The following is a 20,504-nucleotide window of genomic DNA, read 5'->3' on the forward strand; positions in this document are numbered from 1 at the left end:
ATAATCCATTATCTCTTGCTGTTCTCTGGTATACAGGGACTTCGAAATATTTGTTCGATTAAAATAGATTGAAATTGAACAGTCGAGAGGACGTTCGCCAGATGATATTGCAATCAGGATTTAATAAACAGTGGCCAAACACAAAATGTGGATTTGCCTGATAGTTACTCCTCCCAATTAACACTCCCCAGCTCCTGCCTGATACTGACGTAACTTGACTTACTCCAATTCCATAGCTTCTGGAATGGTCCTGACTTATCCATGTCCTTAGCAATCTTAAAACGGAAGGAGTTTCCAACATGATTCCACAATGCTGTCCCCCTGAAATGTCAGTCAACTCTCCAGGCTCATTAGCCAATACGAAGTCCAGTATGGCCCTTCCTGTGGTGGACTATCCACATACCGTTTCAAGTAACCCGCTTGGATGCACCAAACAAATTCTGCCCCGTCTTAGCCACTTGCTGTCAGGGAGTCGCAGTCAATATTGGGGATGTTGAAGTCACTCACTATGACTACTCTGTTTTTATTGCACCTTTCTATTACTGACCAACACATTTGTTCTCCAAGTCTCGGTGGCTGTTGAACGGAATATACTATAATCCGTATACAGTAATTGCATCAATCTTATTTTTGTGCTCTACCCATATTGCCTCAGTGGATGAGCCCTCCAGTACGACCTCTCTGAGTGCATATTCAACATTATCCCTGATTAGTAAAGCAGCTCCTCCACCTCTTTTACCTTCTTTTCTATCTCATCTAACACAACAATACCCTGGAACGTTGAACGCCCAGTCCTGTCCCTCTCCAAACTAAGTGCCTGTAATGGCTGCAACATCATGGTCCCATGTATTGAATCAGGCCGTAAGCTCATCTGCCTTACCCATAATAATAATTGCGTTGACAAAAACACACTTCAGCCCAGTGCCATCAGATCCTGAGTCGATAGGATATACACAAGAAGGACGGGATGGACCTTAAATGGCAGCAATCTCCGATATGTGGATCATTGGGATTTGCAGGTCGGAAGAATGTTCGTAAGAAGGAAGGGATGGACCTGAACTGGCAGCAATATCCTTGCAGGCAGGTTTTCTGTTGTCACTCAGGAGGGTTGAAACTAGTGTTGGGAGGGAGGGGGGTGCACAGTGGGAACCAGAGCAGTCGGTCCACAAGTACACGACTGCGGCGGGGTTGGCAACTAATCCCAGTACAGCTAAGACCAACAACAAATAGACAGAGGTTACTGAACACAAAGGGCCTGACTGTCTGAAGTGCGCTGATTATAATGTGAGGAGTATGACAGGCAAGACGGATGAACTTGGAGCTTGGGTGAGTATATATAACTGCTATGTTAATATTATAGAGATTTGTTTGAGAGAGGCACTCGGGAATCCCAATGGTACATATATCGGAAGTGCTGCCTCCTCTACCAGTTCTTTGCCCATGTATTTAACTCTACTGCCATCCTATTCCTCATTGGCACATGGAATAGTCTTGTCACACCAAAACTTTAATGTCATTTCAGCACAACTCCGGCAAGACTTTTTTCTTTAAAATGGACAGACTTGACAATAAATACATAAGTGTGAGTTTATTAACTGGGAAAGAGGAGTCCTCTGAATCAGTCCAGTGATGACAGGATCTGATATCTATCACCTCCACCAAACCCGCTTGACAACGAAATCTACTTTTCCAGAGCGGCGAGGAGAGAAAGAGGAGTGAAGCGAGGGTTTCCGGGAAAGTTGGGGCTTAATTTATATCTGGGCAGTGGCTATACCGAGATACTACACGTATATCTCCCTTAAGCCCCCTCCACTAACCGGAAGAAAAATATCCTGTAAGGTAAGGCTTTTATTTCTTATCCATCTTTTTCATTTATTTAAGTGCTTTGTTTGGTTTTAGTTAGTTCATATAAAGTTAAGCTTATAATGGCAGGGGATTTATCCATCTTCAAACATTGCAGCTTCCACAGCACATTCTCATCAGCACCGACCACAACACTCATCTCTCGCCCTTGACTGTCTTGAAGTTCTGGAATGCTGCTAGTTGTCATTCATTGTGAGGACTGATGCAAAGCACCTATTCATTTCATCCTCCAATTCTTTGTTCTCCGTTTCTCTGTAGCTAGCCTCGTTTTCAAGTTGTCCAATATTCACTCTTGCATCTCTTCCTGTTATAGATCTTAACTAAAATCTTGCAGTCTCCTTTCATATGGGGAGCTAGCTTGTAAGTTCCATATTCTCCACCTTATTGTTTATTTTAAATTATCCTCTGCTGCTATAGAAAGGTTCCCCAGTCTTATCGAGACTGAGGGAAAGTATTCGAGGGAATTGACTTCAGATGGCAACATGTAACTACGCTAATACTGATAGCCATCATTGGGTGGCATGATGACACAGCTCTGCTGCCTCACAGTGCCAGGGACTCGGGTTCAATTCCAATCTCTTGAGCCTCTCTGTCTGGCGTTAATACAATCTCCCCATGTTTGCATTAGGAGCACTAACTCCTTTCGTCTCTCCACTGTCTATCTCCGTGTTTATGCCATCGGCAGTATTTCTGCTTCAGGTCGATGAAGAAATGCGGCAAATGCAACCGATTTTCGTCAAAGAGACCCCTGGTGTTAAGGATGCCCTGGGCGTTCAGGAGACTTGCCTGGCCACTTGTGTGAGTGCAGTGTCACTGGTTCCCAAGGTATCCCTCTCAGTCCCTCAGTCCATCCATCACTGCATGCAGCCTTTCCTCGAACAACTCCTGAGATTCTCTTTAACTCATCGCCTGGCACTGGATGCTCCCTAAGCAGGGCTGACTACCCAAAGACACGGGACACTTTGCAGGGTTGCTGTGAAACGACCCTTACATTGAAAGGAACAGAATAATTACAATCCAATTGAACAGCAAAGCAGGGTAAAGGAGCTGAATGGCATCCAATGGCGTGGTCTTCATCCAAACCGTGCTTGGATCAGAGTACTAGGGGATCGCACAACCAGGGCTGTAGACAGGGCTTTAAACTAAATAGGGCGAGGGTGGGCAAGTTCAGATATTGGCGGAATTGGAAAAGCCGAGTTATAGGAGGAGATAAGAGTGCTGAACTCAGGAGAAGTTATTAAAATCTCCAACGAAGACATAAATGTGACAGAGTGTCTGGAGAGTGTGAGCAATCAAACTTCAAGTACACTGGACAAACGAATGACAGCGTGAAGAGGAACGGTTAGTACAGGACTGGAGGCGTTATGTCTGAATGTATCCAGTGGAAGGAATCGAGTAAATGAACTTGTGGCGCAGATCAGAATTGGCAGGTATGACGTGAAGGGCTTCACGGAGACATGGCTGCAAGGGTATCAGGATTGGGAGCTGAATATTCAAGCTGAATATACATCTTATTGAAAAGATAGGCAGGTGGGAGGAGGAGGTACGGTTGCCTTATTGGTAAGAAATAAAACTAAATCAATAGTAAGAAATGAAGTAGGGTCAAATGATGGGGAATCTCAGTGGGTAGCATTGATGTATCGAAAAGTTGGAAAATAAAACATAATTGGAGTTTTTATACAGGCCTCCATACAGTAGTCAGGAGCTGGGGCACAAGATACCCCAGAAGAGAGAAAAGATGTGTAGGAAAGACAAAATTAGAGTGATCATGGGGATTTTAAAAATAAAGTTTGTTGAGAGTGAGGACGGGGTCAGCCAGTTGGAGGATGGCGGTGGTGTTTGGTTGCAGTTCAGGCTTTTGGTACAGGAAGAATCGGAGAGTCCTGACACCATCCTAATGGGGGTGGGGGGTGGGGAGGGGTGTTGGTGGATATGTAATGCGATGGTACGTCCATGGGAAAGAGGAGGTGAATGGACCCAGCAAAATGGAAATTCTGAAATTGGTTTAAAGTGTCAGATGAATCACGGATGTAGGTGGGTAGTGACTGGACCAGGAGGGTTTACTGAGTCAAAGTAGGAAGAGATGAGTTGTTTGTAGCAGGTGAAGATTGAAGCAATGTGTCTGCCTGGGCCACACTGTTTGTGGATGTCTGGGGGAGATGGAAACGACCTGTGCTATCAGAGGGCCATCAGCTTGGTGCCATTGGCTGGTGTTTAGGAGGGCAGTATGTGGGGGGAGGGGTCAGCAGAAATTAGAGCAGTTATTGCAGTTGATACAATGGCCTGATGTGCCATGGTGGGTGTCATGGTCTAAGAAAATACTTATTATATGTTTTTTCCATCACTTGATTCTTGTTCAGAATGTGCAGCTATCCTGAATTTCTTTTTCTCCATCAAGTGCAGACGACATGTATTTTCTCGCCTAGTTTGGTGTCTCAACATTTCGTAATTTTTTTACAGTATGTGCAAGAATGGGCGTTTGTTCTAATAATTTGCTTCCAATTCAAGGAAAACGTGAGAATATGATTTGAACTCCGGCAGTGTGTCCATGACGTGCAATTTAATTGAATCTTTATCCTCATCATACTCACTCTTTCAAACAAACAATGAATGAATCCGTAAATTCTGCAGAATGTTTTTCAGCTCTGATGATTGTTGGGAATGTTACAACGGACATACTTCAGTGTCACGAAAAATACAAATGTTCCAGTGCAAGGTGCCAAATCCTGGTCCATCCTAACTTATTCACAAGCTTTATAAATAAAACATGCAGAGGTGGCAGAGCGTACGTAAAAGCAGAGTTCAGCTCTCTGTTCAAAACGCTATTTCTGGCTCCCTCATAAAAGACCTTAACTACATCACTCTGTAAATTCCCAAAAATAAGAACAGCAAGAGACTGTCCCACTATTTGCATCGCTGTGAACATCGTGCGGTGAGGAACACAATCTCCAAGGTTACACAGCATCCTGGCTTGAATCAATATCATTGTCCATTCACTGTCACTTGTCCAGAATCCTGTGGCTCTCTTTGAAACGTATCAGTTAGTGTCCCCTCACCACGAGGATCACCGTGGCTCAGGGGCTTACAATGCTGCCTCACAATGCTAAAAACCCAGGTCCGATTTCAGCCTCTATGTGGAGTTATCGCATTCCATATGTGTCTGCGTGTGCTTCAAACACGTACTCCTGTTTCCTCTCACAATCCAAAGATGTCCAGGTTACTTGAATTGGGCATGCTAAATTACCCATAGTGTTCACGGATGTGTAAGTAAGGTGCATTAGTCAAGGGTAAATATAATTGATAGAGTAGAGAATGCCTCTGAGTGGTTTACTCTTTGGAGGGTCAGTGTGCTCCTTGTTCGCCTGAATGGCTGTTTCCCTACTCTACTTATTCGATGATTCGAACTTTAACAGTGAACAAATCACGAACACATTGAACAATCTCTCTGCAAACAACTGCGTATTTTGGAATAAAACAAGATTTTCCTGATATGCGGTTTCTTTAATGCGGATTGCACTCAAAAATCCATTATTAGTAAGAACAAAATTAAACTTAGTTTCTCAAAGTTCATCAAGAATGGGCGCTCTTGAAATTTCTGTATCTTATTCCATCGTCTTTCTCTGTCTGAAATGCCTTCTCAGTTGTTTTCTGGTTTCAGTGTGTTGTGCACGCTTATTGATGGATAGAGCTTTTTAGGCAGAGCATGGAGATTTGTTGTGAGACCCCAATATTTCTTTCACAGATGACACTTCCCTGTCATCATTTTTTCAGATAGCAGTGGACTATCCCCCTCTGTCCATGCCTCTCTGCTATATATATCTCCTTGACACGAGAAATTCTTATTATATGATTGGTTTCATATTGTTAACACGAAAATTGATCCTTATTCTCCAAGTGCCGTTTTAAGTTAATTGGCAGCATTTGAACTGTTGCCTGGGTATAAATCCTGCTTGGGCCTGCTAACTGAACGGGTTTGATCCATTCTGTCAATATGGGAACCTGCAAACTGCTTACCCACAAAGACATTCATTCTTCTGTTTAATTTCCGAAAAACAGCTTAGCCTTTCAAAGGTCATCATGGTATTGCCCAAAATTTTGCAAGTTCGCCGTTTTTCCGTACCAATAGACTGATATGCACACTGATACTTCCACCTCTATAATAATAGTCCGATCAAAAAGTCCTGATAATGATTTTTTAAAAAATCTTATTTCAAAACCAGCCAGCTGTCGATTCTTCTCCATATTCCTGTCTTCTTTTCTTATTCTTGGGGATTCTGCTTCCCAGGTCTTTGGCTGATAAAGGTCCCTGTCAGAGAGCAAATATTTCTGTTGCTCAGCTGGACTTGTTGGCAGCTGGCTGCTCTTTGCCGCTCTGGCCAACTGTTCAAAATGTTTGATATTTATACCCCAAAAGATTGGATTGAATCATTGGTTTTAATATTGTCAAAACACTACAAACTTGATTAGCATTTGTCATCTTGGCACATTATTTAAACTGATTGGCTTAATTTGAACTTGAGTTTGTCTCATAGCAACCCAGATACTGTTAGCTGTTTGACCAAATATTACATTTTTAATTTTTCCAGTACTCTGGCCAGTCTTTCAACTCTCTTGAAGATATAGTGCACTTAAAAAATCATAACACTGTCCACCTTATCTAACCCTCTGATTACCTTATATAGATCAATTCAAACAGCTCTCAACCTTCTTCGCTCGAATGAAAACAGCAGCAACTACCTCAGACGTTCCTTATAAGACCTTCCCTCCATATTAGGCAACACCCTCGTAAATCTCTATTGAACCCTTTCCAAACGGTCCACGTCCGTTCTGTAATGCAGCAAGCAGAAATATATGCAGTACTCTAAGTCCGACCACACCGGAGTTTTGTGCACGTTCAGTATTATCGTGTGGCTCCAAAATTCTATTCCTCTTCCAAGAAAAGCTAACATACTGTACGCCTTCTTAACAAGCCTATTAACCAGATTGACATCTTTCAGTGATCTACTTACATTGACACCGAGATCTGTCTGCTCATCGACACTGCCAAGAATCTTACCGTTGGCCCAGTACTCTTTATTCCTTTTGCTCCTTCCAAAGTGAATCACCTCACAATCTTGCACATTCAACTCAAGTTGTCACCTCTGAGCCCAGCTCTGCAGCTTATCTATGTCTCTCTGTAACCTGCAACATCCTTCAGCACTATCCACACTTCACCAACCTTAGTATCATCATTAAATTTACTAACACATCTTTTTTATGCCCTCATCTAGGTCATTTATAAAAATGACAAACAGCTGTAATCCCAACAAGTTTCTCTGTAGGAACTACAGTTTGTGGTGTAGTCTGTGAAAACAGGAAGCATTGCTTTTGTGCCTCTGCCATTTTTGAGTTTTTCATCGTTACCTTGTCAGTTTCATCCTGCAAAGAGCCATCACTTAGTTTCACTCTGTGCTTCTTTTTTTATGTATCAGTGAAAGCTACTGGTATCAGTATTTATGTTTCCGTTCATTTCCTGTCATAGCTTCTTTTAATGTTGTGTGTTAACCCTTTGCTGATTTTTTTTGTTTGTTTTCATTAATTCACAGGAAGAGGGCATTGCTGCGTAGGCCGCAATTTATTGCCCATCCTTGATTTCTCAGAGGGCATTTAGGAGTTATCTACATTGCTGTGGTTATGGAGTCACATATCAGTCAGACCAGCTAAGGATGGCAGTTTCTTTCCCCATAGGACATTAGTGAAACAGGTGAGCTTCTCCTGACAATCTATTCATGTTCACCATCAGTTTGTTAATCCCAAATGTGAATTCAAATTCCACCATCTGCCATGGCAGGATTCGAATCCAATTCCCCAGAACATTATCTGCGTCTCTCGATGAACAATTCAGCTATAATGCACTAGGCCACTGCCTTATCCAATTCCGCTAAGTGTGACTAACTTGTGCAGTATGATTTGCCCTCATTCTGTCATTGAATTCCTTATCTAGACATGGATATTTTTTCTCTGTCATGCAATTCCTCTTCTCTCACAAATATACTTTAATTGAGAGGTATTTAGTATCCCCTTAAGTAATTGCCAAATTTCTTCATCTGTCCTGCCTTTGACTGTTCCCCAACGCCCCACCAACACCTTCCTTAGGCCACTGAAAGCATTATTACCCAACATTAAGACTCTCGTATGGGATTCTGTTCTCACTCTTCCAATCTGAATTTGAAACTACAGTATGTTGTGTTCATTCTTTCCAAGAGGATCCTTTCCTGCAAGATCGTTTATCATTCCTTACTTATATCAAATCTAAAGTACCCTGCTCTCTGGGTGGCTCCATGGCATGTGTTCTTAGAAACAATCCTTCATATACTCTACGATTTGTACTTGGAGCCTACCCTTTGCCAAGTTGATTAATTGATTCAATATGCACGTTTATCCCACCGTTGTTAACATGTCACGAACCCACATTATTTCCGACCTCAGAAGTACTTTGGGGAGACGGTGGCTGAAAATTGCTCTTCCAGAAAGGTTTCTTCAGTTGCTCTTTGTTTGCACCTGGACTGATATTAATTTTGTTCCCTCGTGCCAATATCATTTCTTAATATAGCATTGAAATCATCCTTCAGGAGAAAGTGAGGTCTGCCGATGCTAGAGAATCAGAGCTGAAAATGTGTTGCTGGTAAAGCACAGCAGGTCAGTCAGCATCCAAGGAACAGGAGAATCGACGTTTCGGGCATAAGCCCTCCATCACGATGAAGGGCTTATCCCCGAAACGTCGATTCTCCTGTTCCTTGGATGCTGACTGACCTGCTGTGCTTTACCAGCAACACATTTTCAGCTTTGATATCATCCTTAACCAATACACCAATTCCACCTCCTTTGCCTTCATGTCTCCCCTTTCGGAATACCGAGTAACCATGGACAGTTCACTGTCCAGTCCTGATCTTCCTGTAACCATGTTTTAATCACCCTTACCAGATCATACCCATTTATCTCTGTATCTCCTGCCAGCTCATCAATTTTATTCCAAATACTGTGTGCTTTTAGGCCTAATGTTTTGAAATAAGTTTTTTTCGATTTGTTTTTCCCCTTTAATATTTTCTTGAGTACGAGTTTCCTGATCTCACACACCTCACTCCTTCACGAACCCCATACATTCCATCTTCATTTACTAATCTCTGACATACATCTCTATCATTTATTCCAATCTCCAAATCACATTTTGGACTGACTTGATTCCTTCTCGCAGCATGGTCATGAGAATGGCCGTGCCTGATGTCCGACTCACCTCTACCTTCTGCTCCATTCTGACCTGCTACTTTGTTTCCCAGCCTCCTGGTTTATTAGTTTAAATCCACACAATTTGCACGAGAAAACCTCCCCAGTAGGATGTTGGTGTTCATCCAGTTAAGATGCATTCTCTCCATTTCTTAAAGCCTCTCTCTCTCTCTCTCTCTCTCACACACACACACACACACACACACACACACACACACACACACACACACACACACACACACACACACACACACACACACACACACACACACACACACACACACACACACACACACACACACACACACACACACACACACACACACACACACACACACACACCCTTCATTACTTTGAAGAAGAATACCTGTAACCTTATAAATATTCAGAATGATAAGTGGAATGAAGAAATTAGTTAATGGTAGAATGTGAGAAATTAGAGTAATGAAATTACTCCTTATTAATCACAACAGACGAAGATGTGAAGTTATTGTTGTGATTAAAATTATGAACAAAAAGGGTAAAATAAGAATACTTCGTTTTTCTTAGCTGGCATTACAGCATCCCAGTATCAAGAGCGTCGGCAGAAGACCTTGGAGTGAGATAAGGCAAAAGTTCTTTATGGAGAGAGTTGTTAGGATTTAGAATGCCCTGCCTGGGAGATTTGTGAATGAAGATTCAAGAGGGAACTGGATATATATTTGAAAGTTTCGAAATTAAAGTGCATAAGAGATAAAAGTGGCAAATGGAAGGATTTGGGAGACATTTCACAAGTACTGACCCTCTGACAGTGCAGCACTCCCTCCCGACAAGCCGTCTGGCAGTGCAGCACACCCTCAATACTAACCCTCTGAAAGAACAGCATTCCCTTAGTACTGACCCTTTGACTCTGCAGCGCTCTTTTTGTACTGACATTTCTCCAGTGCAGCATTCCCTCGGTACTGATACTCATACAGTATGGCATACGCTCAGTACTGACCCTCCGACAATGTTGCACTCCCTCAATACAGATGCTCTTACAGTGCAGCACTCCCTCGGTACTGACCCTCCGATAACGTGGAATTTTCTCAGTACTGACCCTTCCACAAAGCAGAACTACCTCAGTATTGACCATCTGACAGAGTGGCACTGTCCCCATAACGACCGGTTCACAGTGCAGTACACCCTCAGTACTGACCCTCTGATAGTGCAGCACTTTGACAGTGCAGCGCTCCTTTCGTTCTGATATTCTTACAGTGTAGCGCTCCCTCAGTACTAACCCTCAGAGAATGCACCACTCCCTCAGTACTGACTCTCTGACAGTGCAGCACTCCCTCAGTACTGACCCTCTGACAGTGCAGCACTCACTCAGTACTGACCCTCTGACAGTGCAGAAGTCCTTCAGTACTGACCCTCTGCCAGTGCAGCACTCCCTCAGTACTGACTCTCTGACAGTGCAGCACTCCCTCAGCACTGACCCTCTGACAGTGCAGCACTCACTCAGTACTGACCCTCTGACAGTGCAGAAGTCCTTCAGTACTGACCCTCTGCCAGTGCAGCACTCCCTCAGTACTGACTCTCTGACAGTGCAGCACTCCCTCAGCACTGACCCTCTGACAGTCCAGCACTCCCTCAGTGTTGACGCACTGACATTGCAGCACTTCCGCAGTACTGACCATCTGGCAGTGCAGCACCCTCTCAGTACTGACCCTCTGACAGTGCAACACCTCCTCAATGTTGGCCCTCCGACAGTGCAGCACTCCCTCAGTACTGAACCACTGAGAGTGCAGCACTCCCTCAGTACTGACCCCCTGACAGTGCAGCACTCCCTCAGTACTGACACATTGATAGTGCAGCAATATCTCAATACTGACCCTATGACAGTGCAGCATTCCCTCAGTACTGACCTGCTGACAGTGCAGCACTCTTACAGTACTGACCCATTGACAGTGCAGCAATCTCTCAGTACTGACCCTCTGACAGTGCAGCACTCCCTCAGTACTGACCCTTTGTCAGTGCTGCACTCCCTCTATACTGACCCTCTGACAGTGCAGCACTCCCTCAATACTGACCTTCAGACAGTGCGGCACTCCCTCAGTACTGAACCTCTGACAGTGCAGCACTCCCTCAGTACTGACATTTTGTCAGTAATGCACTCCCTCAGTACTGAACCTCCGACAGTGCAGCACTCCCTAAGTACTGACCCACTGACAATGCAGCACTCCCTCAGGACTGACCCTCTGACAGTGCAGCACTCCCTCAGTACTGACCCTCTGACTGTGCAGCACTCCTTCAGTACTGACGCTCTGACAGTGCAGCATTCCCTCAACACTTAACCTCTGACAGTGCAGCACTTCCTCAGTAGTGACCCACTGACAGTGCAGCACTCCCTCAGGACTGAACTTCTGAGAGTGCAGCACACGCTCAGTACTGACCCTCCGACTTTGCAGCACTCCCTCCTGACCCTCCGACAGTGCAGTACTGACCCTCGGACAGTGCAGCACTCCCTCAGTACACACCCTCTGACAGTGCAGCACTCCCTCAGCACTGACCCTCTGACAGTGCAGCACTCCCTCAGTACAGACCCTCTGAAAGTGTAGCACTCACTCCAAACTGACCCTCTGACAGTGCAGCACTCCATCAGTACTGACCCTCCGACAGTGCAGCACTCCCTCAGCACTGACCCTCTTACAGTGAAGCACTCCCTCAGAGATGGAAATGTGTTGCTGGAGAAGCGCAGCAGGTCAGGCAGCATCTAGGGAACAGGAGAATCGACGTTTCGGGCATTAGAACCTTCTTCAGGAACTGACCTTTTGAAGCGGGGCTAATGCCCGAAACGTCGATTCTCCTGTTCCCAAGATGCTGCCTGACCTGCTGCGCTTTTCCAGCAACACATTTCCATCTCTGATCTCCAGCATCTGCAGACCTCACTTTCTCCAGCACTCCCTCAGTACTGACCCTCTCACAGTGCAGCACGCCCTCAGCACTGACCCTCTGACAGTGCCGCACTCCCTCAGTACTGACCCTCTCACAGTGCAGCACTCCCTCAGTACTGACCCTCCGACAGTGCAGCTCTCCCTCAGTACTGACCCTTTGTCAGTGCTGCACTCCCTAAGTACTGACCTTCTGACAGTGCAGCACTCCCTCAGTACTGACCCTTTGTCAGTGCTGCCCACCCTCAGTACTGACCCTCTGACAGTGCAGCACTACCTCAGTACTGACCCTTTGTCAGTGCTGCACTCGCTCAGTGTTGACCATCTGACAGTGCAGCACTCCCTCAGTACTGACCCTTTGTCAGTGCAGCACTCCCTCAGTGTTGACCCTCTGATTGTGCAGCACTCCCTCAGTACTGACCCTCCGACAGTGCAGCACTCCCTCAGCACTGACCCTCTGTCAGCGCTGCACTCCCTCAGTACTGATCCTCCTTCAGTGCAGCACTTCTCGGTACTAACGCTCGCACAGTGCAGTACTTCCTCAGTACTGACCATCTGACAGTGTGGCACTGTACCATACCGACCGTGTGACAGGGCTGCACTTCCTCAGTACTGACCCTCTGACAGTGCAGCACTCCCTTGGTACTGACGCTCACACAGTGCAGTACTCCCTCAGTACTGACCATCTGACAGAGTGGCACTGCCCTCATACCGACCGTGTGACAGTGCGGTACACCATCAGTACTGACACTCTCGCAGCGCAGCTCTTTGACAGTGCAGCACTCCTTTAATTCTGACATTCTCACAGTGTAGCGCTCCCTCAGTACTAACCCTCTGAGAATGCACCACTCCCTCAGTACTAACTCTTTGACACTGCAGCACTCCTGCAGTACTGATCCTCTGACAGTGCAGCACTCCCTCAGTCCTGACCCTCCGACTTTGCAGCACTCCCTCAATACTGATCCTCCGACAGTGCAGTACTGACCCTAGGACAGTGCAGAATTCCCTCAATACTGACACTCTAACAGTGGAGCATACCCTCACTATTGACCATCTAACAGTGCAGCGCTACCTCAGTACTCACCCACTGATAGTGCGGCACTCCCTCAGTACTGACCATCTAACAGTGCACCACTCCCTCAGTACTGACCCTCCGACAGTGCAGCACTCCCTCTGTACTGACCCTCTGACAGTGCAGCACTCCCACAGTAATGAACCTCTGACAGTGCAGCACCCTCTCATTACTGACCATCTTACAGTGGAACAATACCACAGTACTAACCCTCTGATATTACTGCACTCCCTCAGTACTGACCCTCTGACAGTGCAACACTCACACAGCACTGACCGTCCGACAGTGCAGCACTCCCTCAGTTCTGACCCTCTAACAGTGCAGCACTCCCTCAGTACTGACCGACCGACAGAGCAGCACTCCCACAGTACTGACCGCCCGACAGTGCTGCACACCCTCAATACTGACCCTCTGACAGGGCAGCACTCACTCAGTACTGACACTCAGACAGTGCAGCACTCCCTCAGTGTTGACATTCCGACCGTGCAGCACTCACTCATTTCTGACCCTCTGACAGTGCAGCATTCCCTCAGTACTGACCCTCTGACCGTGCAGCACTCCCTCAGTATTGACCCTCTGACAGTTCAGCACCCTCTCAGTACTGACCCTCTGACAGTGCAACACCTCCTCAGTGTTGACGCTCCGACAGTGCAGCACTCCATCATTACTGAACCTCTGACAGTGCAGCACTGCCTCAGTATTGACCATCTGAGTGCGGCACTCCCTCAGTACTGACCCACTGACAGTGCAGCACTCCATCAGTACAGACCCACTGACAGTGCAGCAATCCCTCAGTCCTGACCCTCTGACAGTGCAGCACTCCCTCAGTACTGACCCTCTGACAGTGCGGCACTGCCTCAGTACTGACCCTCTGACAGTGCGGCACTCCCTCAGTACTGACCATCCGACAATGCAGCTCTCTCTCAGTACTGACCCTCCGACAGTGCAGCCTTCCCTTATGACTGACCATCTGACAGTGCAGCACTCCCTCAGTACTGACCCTCTGACAGTGCAGCACCCTCTCAGTACTGACCCTCAGACAGTGCAGCACTCGCTCAGTACTGACCCTCCGACAGTGTAGCACTCCCTCAGTACAGACCCTCTGACAGTGCAGCACTCCCAAGGCACTGACCATCTGACAGCGCAGCACTCCCTCAGCACTGACCCTCTGACAGTGCTGCACTTCCTTAGTTCTGATGCTCTGACAGTGCAGCACACACTCAGCACTGACCCTCTGACAGTGCAGCACTCCATCAATACTGAACCTCTGACAGTGCAGCACTCCCTCAGTACTGACCATATGACAGTGCAGCACTCCCTCAGTACTGACCGTCTCACAGTGAAGCACTCCTTTAGCACTGACCCTCTGACAGTGCCGCACTCCCTCAGTACTGACCATCCGACAGTGCAGGACTCCCCCAGTACTGACCCTTTGTCGTTGCTGCAATCCCTCAGTACTGACCCTCTGACAGTGCAGCCCTCCCTCAGTACTGACCCTTTGTCAGTGCTGCACTCCCTCGGTACTGCCCATCTGACAGTGCAGCACTCCCTCAGTACTGAACTTCTGACAGTGCAGCACTCCCTCAGTACTGACCCTCCGACAATGCAGCACTCCCTCAGTACTGACCCTTTGTCGTTGCTGCACTCCCTCAGTACAGACCCTCGGACAGAGCAGCACTCCCTCAGTAATGACCCTTTGTCGGTGCAGCACTCGCTCAGTCCTGACCCTCGTACAGTGCAGCACTCCCTCAGTACTGATCCGCTGACAGTGCAGCACTCCCTCAGTACTGACCCACTGACAGTGCAGCAATCCCTCAGTCCTGACACGCTGACAGTGCTGCACTCCCTCAGTCCTGATCCTCTGACATTGCAGCACTCCCTCAGTACTGACCCTTTGACAGTGCTGCACTCCCTCTGTACTGATCCTCTGACAGTGCAGCACTCCCTCAGTACTGACCCTCTGACAGTGCAGCAGTCCCTCAATACTGACCCTCCGACAGTGCGGCACTCCCTCAGTACTGACCCTCTGGCAGTGCAGCACTCACTCAGTACTGACCCTCTGACAGTGTAGCACCCTCTCAGTAATGAACCTCTGACAGTGCAACACCTCTTCAGTGTTAACCCTCCGATAGTGCAGCACTCCCTCAGTACTGAAACTCTGACAGTGCAGCACTCACATAATAGTGACCCTCGGACAGTGCAGCACTCCCTCAGTACTGAGCGGCAGACAGTGCAGCACTCCCTCAGTACTGACACGCTGACAGTGCAGCACTCCCTCAGTCCTGACACTCTTACAGTGCAGCACTCCCTCAATACTGACCCTCCGACAATGCAGCATTCCCTCTGTTCTGACGGTCTGACAGTGCAGCACACCCTTAATACTGACACTCTGACAGTGCAGCACTCCTTCAGGACTGACCATCTGACAGTGCAGCACTCCCTCAGTACTGACCATCTGACAGAGCAGCACTCCCCCAGTACTGACCATCTGACAGTGCAGCACTCCCTCAGCACTTACCCTCTGACAGTGCAGCACTCCCTCAGTACTGACCCTCTGACAGTGCAGCACTCCCTCAATACTGACCGTCTGACAGTGCAGCACTCCCTCAGTACTGACCCTCCGACAGTGCAGCAATCCCTCAGTACTGACCCTTTGTCGTTGCTGCACTCCTCAGTACGGACCCTCTGACAGTGCAGCACCCCCTCAGTACGGACCCGTTGTCAGTTCTGCACTGCCTCAGTACTGAACCTCTGACAGTGCAGCACTCCCTCAGTACTGACCCTCCGACAGTGCAGCAATCCCTCAGTACTGACCCTATGTCGTTGCTGCACTCCTCAGTACGGACCCTCTGACAGTGCAGCACTCCCTCAGTACTGACCCTCTGACAGGGCAGCACCCCCTCAGTACTGACCCTTTGTCAGTACTGAACTCCATCAGTGTTGACCATCTGACAGTGCAGCAGGCCCTCAGTACTGAACCTCTGAGAGTGCAGCACTCCCTCAGTACTGACCCTCCGACAATGCAGCACTCCCTCAGTACTGACGCTTTGTCGTTGCTGCACACCCTCAGTACTGACACTCTGACAGTGCAGCACTCCCTCAGTCCTGACCGTCTGACAGTGCAGCACTCCCTCAGTACTGACCCTTTGTCAGTGCTGCACTTCCTCAGTACTGACCCTCTGACAGTGCAGCACTAACTCAGTACTGACCCTCTGAGAGTGTAGCAATCCCTCAGTACTGACACGCTGACATTGCTGCACTCCCTCAGTCCTGACCCTCTGACAGTGCTGCACTCCCTGAGTACTGACCCTTTGTCAGTGCTGCACTCCCTCTGTCCTGACACTCTGACAGTGCAGCATTCCCTCAGTACTGAACCAATGACAGTGCAGCACTGCCTCAGTACTGACCCTCTGACAGAGCAGCACTCCCTCAGTACTGACCCTCCGACAGTGCGGTTCTCCCTCAGTACTGACCCTCTGACAGTGCTACACTCCCTCAGTACTGACCTTCTGACAGTGCAGCACTCCCTCAGTACTGACCCACTGACAGTGCAGATCTCCCTCAGTACTGACACGCTGACAGTGAAGCACTCCCTCAGTCCTGACACTCTGACAGTTCATCACTCCCTCAGTACTGAACCTCCGACAATGCAGCATTCCATCTGTTCTGACCCTCTGACAGTGCAGCACTCCCTTAGTACTGAACCTCTGACAGTGCAGCACTCCCTCAGTACTGACTTGCTGACAGTGCAGCACTCCCTCAGTACTGACCCACTGACAGTGTAGCAATCCATCAGTTCTGACATGCTGACATTGCTGCACTCCCTCACTCCTGAACCTCTGACAGTGCAGCACTCCCTGAGTACTGACCCTTTGTCATTGCTGCACTCCCTCTGTACTGACCCTCTGACAGTGCAGAACTCCCTCAGTACTGACCCTCTGACAGTGCATCACTGCCTCAGTACTGACCATCTGACAGTGCAGCACTCCCTCAGTACTGACCCTCCGACAGTGCGGCACTCCCTCAGTACTAACCCTCTGACAGTGCAGCACTCCCTCAGTACTGACCAATGACAGTGCAGATCTCCCTCAGTACTGACACGCTGACAGTGCAGCACTCCCCCAGTCCTGACACTCTGACAGTGCAGCACTCTCTCAGTACTGACCCTCCGACAATGCAGCACTCCATCTGTTCTGACCCTCTGACAGTGCAGCACTCCCTTAGTACTGACCCTCTGACTCTGCAGCACTCGCTCTGTACTGAACCTCTGACAGTGTAGCACTCCCTCAGTACTGACCCTCCGACAATGCAGCACTCCGTCTGTTCTGACTTTCCGACAGTGCTGCACTCCCTTATTACTGACCCTCTGACAGTGCAGCACTCCCTCAGTACAGACCCTCTGACAGTGCAGCACTCCCTCAGTTCTAACCCGCACACAGTGCAGCTCTCCCTCAGTACTGACAATCTGACAGTGCAGCACTCCCTCAGTATTGACCCTCTGACAGTGCAGCACACCCTCAGAACTGACCCTCTGACAGTGCTGCACTCCCTGAGTACTGACCCTTTGTCAGTGCTGCACTCCCTCTGTACTGACCCTCTGACAGTGCAGCACTGCCTCAGTACTGACCCACTGACAGTGCAGCACTGCCTCAGTACTGACCCTCTGACAGTGCAGCACTCCCTCAGTACTGACCCTCCGACAGTGCGGTACTCCCTCAGTACTGACCCTCTGACAGTGCAGCATTCCCTCAGTACTGACCTTCTGACAGTGCAACACTCCCTCAGTACTGACCCACTGACAGTGCAGATCTCCCTCACTACTGACACGCTGACAGTGCAGCACACCCTCAGTACTGAACTTCTGACAGTGCAGCACTCCCTCAGTACTGACCTTCCGACCATGCTGCACTCCCTCAGTACAGACCCTCTGACAGATCAGCACTCCCTCAGTAATGACCCTTTGTCGGTGCAGCACTCGCTCAGTCCTGACCCTCTTACAGTGCAGCACTCCCTCAGTACTGATCCGCTGACAGTGCAGCACTCCCTCAGTACTGACCCACTGACAGTGCAGCAATCCCTCAGTCCTGACACGCTGACAGTGCTGCACTCCCTCAGTCCTGATCCTCTGACATTGCAGCACTCCCTCAGTACTGACCCTTTGACAGTGCTGCACTCGCTCTGTACAGATCCTCTGACAGTGCAGCACTCCCTCAGTACTGACCCTCTGACAGTGCAGCAGTCCCTCAATACTGACCCTCCGACAGTGCGGCACTCCCTCAGTACTGACCCTCTGGCAGTGCAGCACTCACTCAGTACTGACCCTCTGACAGTGTAGCACCCTCTCAGTAATGAACCTCTGACAGTGCAACACCTCTTCAGTGTTAACCCTCCGATAGTGCAGCACTCCCTCAGTACTGAAACTCTGACAGTGCAGCACTCACATAATAGTGACCCTCGGACAGTGCAGCACTCCCTCAGTACTGAGCGGCAGACAGTGCAGCACTCCCTCAGTACTGACACGCTGACAGTGCAGCACTCCCTCAGTCCTGACACTCTTACAGTGCAGCACTCCCTCAATACTGACCCTCCGACAATGCAGCATTCCCTCTGTTCTGACGGTCTGACAGTGCAGCACACCCTTAATACTGACACTCTGACAGTGCAGCACTCCTTCAGGACTGACCATCTGACAGTGCAGCACTCCCTCAGTACTGACCATCTGACAGAGCAGCACTCCCCCAGTACTGACCATCTGACAGTGCAGCACTCCCTCAGCACTTACCCTCTGACAGTGCAGCACTCCCTCAGTACTGACCCTCTGACAGTGCAGCACTCCCTCAATACTGACCGTCTGACAGTGCAGCACTCCCTCAGTACTGACCCTCCGACAGTGCAGCAATCCCTCAGTACTGACCCTTTGTCGTTGCTGCACTCCTCAGTACGGACCCTCTGACAGTGCAGCACCCCCTCAGTACGGACCCGTTGTCAGTTCTGCACTGCCTCAGTACTGAACCTCTGACAGTGCAGCACTCCCTCAGTACTGACCCTCCGACAGTGCAGCAATCCCTCAGTACTGACCCTATGTCGTTGCTGCACTCCTCAGTACGGACCCTCTGACAGTGCAGCACTCCCTCAGTACTGACCCTCTGACAGGGCAGCACCCCCTCAGTACTGACCCTTTGTCAGTACTGAACTCCATCAGTGTTGACCATCTGACAGTGCAGCAGGCCCTCAGTACTGAACCTCTGAGAGTGCAGCACTCCCTCAGTACTGACCCTCCGACAATGCAGCACTCCCTCAGTACTGACGCTTTGTCGTTGCTGCACACCCTCAGTACTGACACTCTGACAGTGCAGCACTCCCTCAGTCCTGACCGTCTGACAGTGCAGCACTCCCTCAGTACTGACCCTTTGTCAGTGCTGCACTTCCTCAGTACTGACCCTCTGACAGTGCAGCACTAACTCAGTACTGACCCTCTGAGAGTGTAGCAATCCCTCAGTACTGACACGCTGACATTGCTGCACTCCCTCAGTCCTGACCCTCTGACAGTGCTGCACTCCCTGAGTACTGACCCTTTGTCAGTGCTGCACTCCCTCTGTCCTGACACTCTGACAGTGCAGCATTCCCTCAGTACTGAACCAATGACAGTGCAGCACTGCCTCAGTACTGACCCTCTGACAGAGCAGCACTCCCTCAGTACTGACCCTCCGACAGTGCGGTTCTCCCTCAGTACTGACCCTCTGACAGTGCTACACTCCCTCAGTACTGACCTTCTGACAGTGCAGCACTCCCTCAGTACTGACCCACTGACAGTGCAGATCTCCCTCAGTACTGACACGCTGACAGTGAAGCACTCCCTCAGTCCTGACACTCTGACAGTTCATCACTCCCTCAGTACTGAACCTCCGACAATGCAGCATTCCATCTGTTCTGACCCTCTGACAGTGCAGCACTCCCTTAGTACTGAACCTCTGACAGTGCAGCACTCCCTCAGTACTGACTTGCTGACAGTGCAGCACTCCCTCAGTACTGACCCACTGACAGTGTAGCAATCCATCAGTTCTGACATGCTGACATTGCTGCACTCCCTCACTCCTGAACCTCTGACAGTGCAGCACTCCCTGAGTACTGACCCTTTGTCATTGCTGCACTCCCTCTGTACTGACCCTCTGACAGTGCAGAACTCCCTCAGTACTGACCCTCTGACAGTGCATCACTGCCTCAGTACTGACCATCTGACAGTGCAGCACTCCCTCAGTACTGACCCTCCGACAGTGCGGCACTCCCTCAGTACTAACCCTCTGACAGTGCAGCACTCCCTCAGTACTGACCAATGACAGTGCAGATCTCCCTCAGTACTGACACGCTGACAGTGCAGCACTCCCCCAGTCCTG

The sequence above is a fragment of the Chiloscyllium plagiosum genome, unplaced genomic scaffold (genome assembly GCF_037043375.1).
Source record: "Chiloscyllium plagiosum isolate Xiang-an unplaced genomic scaffold, Cpla_swu_hap1 HiC_scaffold_36, whole genome shotgun sequence".
NCBI lineage: Eukaryota > Metazoa > Chordata > Chondrichthyes > Orectolobiformes > Hemiscylliidae > Chiloscyllium > Chiloscyllium plagiosum.